The following is a 4,867-nucleotide window of genomic DNA, read 5'->3' as shown; positions in this document are numbered from 1 at the left end:
GCACAGAATGTCTGAGTAAAAGAAAAAAAAAATCCATCTATATGCTGCCCACAGGTGACATATCTCAGCTACAAAGACAAACATAGGCTCAAAGTAAAAAGATGGAAGATGACATTTCAAGCAAGCAGAATAGAAAAAAAAAATGTATGAAGAGTGCAAAAGAAGAGTATAGCAGGGATAGCTGTACAAAATAAACTTCAAGTAAAAAACAGCAACAAAAGACAAGGATCATTATATAATGATAAAGTGGTCAGTTTTGAGAGGAAGGTTTATAGCAATTAATGCATATATTTAAAAAATTAGCTCTCAAATAAAAAAAAAACTAACTTTACATCTCAAGTAACTTGAAAAGCAATAAGAAATTAAGCCCAAAATTAGCAGAAGGAAGGAAATAATAAATGTCAGAGCCGAAATAATTGAAATAGAGACGATAGAAACAATGGAAAGCATCAATGAGAGTGAGAGCTGGTTCTTCAAAACGTTGAGCTAGACTAAGAAAAAATGAGCAAACTCAAATAAATTAGAAATGAAAGTGGAGACATTATAACTAACTTTTTTGAAATAGATATAATCATAAGAGATTATCGTGAACAATTCTTTGCCAGCAAAGTACAAAACCTGGAATACATAAATACATTTCTAGAAATATACAACCTACCAAAACTGAATCAGGAAGAAATAAAAAAATTTGGACCAATAAAGGGTAAAGTATTTTTTTTGCCAGGAAGTAGAAGTTATTGTTGCACATGAATAAGTAGAGAGCAATGCCGAGGTTGTTATGAGTGCAGAACTCACCATTTGTCCAGAGGGCCACAAACACTGGGATGTATTTGACTTCACAGCCATGTGGGATGAGCTCCTTTTCAGCAACCATGTTTTCACGTTTGTCTGCATTAAACTTGGTAAAGCCCCACTCCTTGGAAATGTGGATCTTCCGGCAGCCAGGAAATTTGAACACGGCCCTGTGTAGGGCTCAATCGCATGCACGTTGTTCTGCAGCTTCCTACAGAAGGACATCATGACATGGTTAATGTGGACACTGGTCACTGTGACCTGGAGCTTTCTAAAGGCAACCTGAATATTTGTCTGTAGCCTGTCAGTCCCAGCAAGGGACAACGTCTTGTTGATACAGATGACATGGAAGGGGTGGAGCTGCATTGGATGTGAAGACATCTTTGCCATAGCTTTTCACCATGTACTTGGTGGCACAAATACGACAGCCTCCAGGACTTCAGAGGAGACCTGCTCATATTCACCTGACACCTTGTGACCGCATAGTGGGAACACATCCACTTCTGCCTTCTTCCACCCCAGGTCAAAGATGCAGATCTTGGCATCGATGATGACTCTGAAGAAGCAGGACTTTGGATATGGCTTGTTCTCACAATACTGGTAACACCAGGCAGGCTGGTGACCAATGGCCACACCAGGATCTTCAGTGGTGCACCATGGAAAGAGCTAGAGATTTAATCAGTTATGAACTCAGGAAATTCCATGGGCAGATAAGTTCATGGGATAATTCCATCAAACATTTAAAGTAGAATTAGCACCATTCCTCCTCAAAAATCTTCCAAAATACCAAGAAGGACTCGTTATAGGAAGCCAGCATTACTTTGATATCAAAATCAGATAAAGATATCACAAGAAAAAGAAAACCGCAAACCAACATACCTGAGGAATACAGATGCAAAAATTCTAAACACAACACTAGTAAACCAAAATCAAGAACACATTAAAGTATTATACTCCATGACCAAGTGTCATTTATCCCTAGGAAATAAGGATGATGCAATATATAACATTCAATAAATGTAATAAATTGCATCAATATAATGAAAGATAAAAATCACATGTACATCTCAGTAGATCCAGAAAAAGCATTTGACACAGTACATAATTCTTTTGTGTAAAATCTCTTAGCAGATTGGGTATAGCACAAACATAGCGGAACATAAAAAAGGACCATATACAACAGAACACACCTAACATTATACTCAATGGATAAAAATCAAAAACATTTCTTGTAAGTCTAGGGACAGGACAAGGATGCCCACTTACGGTGCTCCTGTTCAATTTAGTACTGAAAGTCCTAACTAGAACAGTTTTGCAAGAAAGAAAAGTATTCAAATTAGAAAGGGAAAAGTAAAATTGTTGTTATTTTCTGATGATATGGTCTAATATAGATAAAAATTGAAGAATTAACCAAAAATGGAATTCTTTAAAGATTTCAGTTGAGTGCTAAGATACAATATTAACATAAAAATCAATTGCATTCATTTACACTAATGATGAAGCATCTCCCCCCCCAAAAAATCTATCTCATTCATGGTAGCCTCAAAACTATAAGATCCTTAGGAATAAATTTAACCAGGGAAGTGAGTCATATACACAATGAAAACTAGAGTACTTTGCTAAAACAACTGAAGAAGAAACAAGCAAATGGAAAGACATCCGATGTTCACATATCATGATAAACATTGTTAAAATGGCCATAATACACAAAGCCATATAAGGATTCAGCACAATCTCCATCAAAATAACCAATGATGTTCTTCACAGAAATAGAAGAAACAATTATAAAACTTATGTGGAACCACAAAAGTAATCAAAGAAATTCTGAGAAAAAAAGAACAAAACCAGATTACCATACTTCCTGATTTCAAAGTATGCTACAAATACATAGTAATAAAAACTGCATGGTACTGACACAAAAATAGACACATTGACCAACAGAAGAGACATCTCAGAATTAAGTCCCAGGATATACAGTTAAATAATATGTGGCGGGGTGGTGGGCAGGGGAGCATGAAAGCACGGATATCCAATTAGGAAGGATAGTCTCTATAATAAGTGGTGCTGGGAAAACTGGAAAAACACATGCAGAACCAAGAAATTGAACCCTTAATTCACACCATTCACAACAATTAACTGAAAGTGGATCAAAGACTGCAACATAGGACCCCATAGCCATAAAATTAGAAGAAAATGCAAGGAAGATGGTCCTTGACATTGGTATTGGCAATGAGTTTTTGGACATGATGTCAAAAGTATACACAAAAGAAAAATTTGGAAAGGGAAACTACATCAAACTCAATAGCTTCTGCATGCAATGGAATAAATACCCAAAGAAACAGACTACCTACACAATGGGAAACTTTTTTGCAAGGCATCTATTAAATTAATGGTTAATATCCAAAACATATAAGGAATTCAGTCAACTTAAAAACAACAACAAAAACAATTTTTCCATTTATTATTTGTTTTATTTATTTTTATTTTTAAAGACTTTATTTATCAGAGAGAGAAAGAGAGGGAGACAGAGAGCACAAGCAGGGGAACAGCAGGCAGAAGGAGAAGCAGGCTCCCCACTGAGCTAGGAGCCTAATGCAGGACTTGATCCCAGGACCCCAGGATCAGGACCTGAGCCAAAGGAAGACGCTTAACTGACTGATCCACCCAGGCATCCCTATTGATTTTATTTTTATTATATGTTGGTTATTAGCATTAATGACTTTATCTTCTAATAATATGTACAGTATTCTGTTTTTTTTTTTATCCCATTATGGCTTATTTACTATGGTAGTATTGTCTTTCAAAGTTTAAGACCCCTGGAATTAAATTTTTACTTATTTAAGTATAGGTGTCACACAATGTTACATTAGTTTCAGGTATACTACATAGTGATTTGACAACTCTATATGCTATGCTATGCTCACAAGTGTACTTACCATATGTTACCATAAAATGCTATTACAATACCATTGACTCTGGTTTTGGCTCAGGTCCTGATCTCAGTGTGCTGAGATGGAACCCCACAACAGGCTCTGCACATAGCACAGAATCTGCTTGTCCCTCTCCCGCTTCCCTCTACCCTTCCCCCGCTCGGGCTTTTTCTCTCTCTCTCTCTGAAATAAATAAATAAATGAATCTTTTCTTAAAGGAAAAAAAAAAACTAAATAGACATTTTTCTAAAGGAGACAGCAAAATGGTCAACACAGAAAAAACAGTCAACATTACTAATCAGGGAAATGAGATATCTCCCAACACCTGTTAGAATGGCTATCAAGGAGACAGGAGACAACAGGTGCTGGTGAAAAAGGTAAAATGAGCCATTATACATTGTTGGTGGGAATGCAAATTGCTCCAACCACTATGAAAAACAATATGAAGGGTCCTCAAAAAAATGACAATAGACATGCCATGAAATCCAGATATTCCACTTCTGGGTATATACCCAAAGCAAACTAAAAAAGATTTCAAAGAGACATGTACACTCCCATGTTACCACAGAATTATTCACCATAGCGAGGCTATAGGAACAATCCAAATGACCATCAATGGATGAATGAATAAAACAGTTACTTAGTCATGACAAAGGGGAATAATCTTCCATTTCCAGGAACATGGATGCACCTTGAACATATTATGCTAAGTGAGATCAGTCAAAGAGAAGTAGAGTATTATGTCATTTGTATGTGAAATCTAAAAAGCTTAAATTTATGAAAAAAAAGTAAAGTGGTAGTATCAGTGGATATGTGTGTGAATGTGGGGGGGTGGAGGTGATATGATTGATGGTGTTTAAGTGTACAGATTTGTAATAAGTACTAAATAATTAACAGATCTAATTAATAGTATAATGAATATAGACACTAATATTTTCCTAAATTATGTAATATAATTATTACTATTTCACAAATCACAATACAGCATATGTGTATCAATGCAACATGCTGTATATCTTACACAATATTATATCTCAAATTTATTAAAAATTTTTAATATATCTACAAATTGAGTATTATCCAGCAGTAAAAAATCAGCTACTTCCCTTTCAGCATTCAATATTGTATTGGGAGTTTTGATAATT

General features: G+C 35.5%; 1 pseudogene; it reads right to left on the bottom strand.

Annotated features, from left to right (window-relative positions):
* Positions 1-717: 717 nt before the first annotated feature.
* On the bottom strand, positions 718-4,303 carry LOC103680359 (annotated as a pseudogene).
* Between the last annotated feature and the right edge of the window lie 564 nt (positions 4,304-4,867).

The sequence above is a fragment of the Ursus maritimus genome, unplaced genomic scaffold (assembly GCF_017311325.1).
Source record: "Ursus maritimus isolate PB19 unplaced genomic scaffold, ASM1731132v1 scaffold_5, whole genome shotgun sequence".
Classification (NCBI taxonomy): Eukaryota; Metazoa; Chordata; class Mammalia; order Carnivora; family Ursidae; genus Ursus; species Ursus maritimus.
Note: the sequence above shows the minus strand (reverse complement) of the source record. Positions and strands in the feature narration are given on the sequence as shown.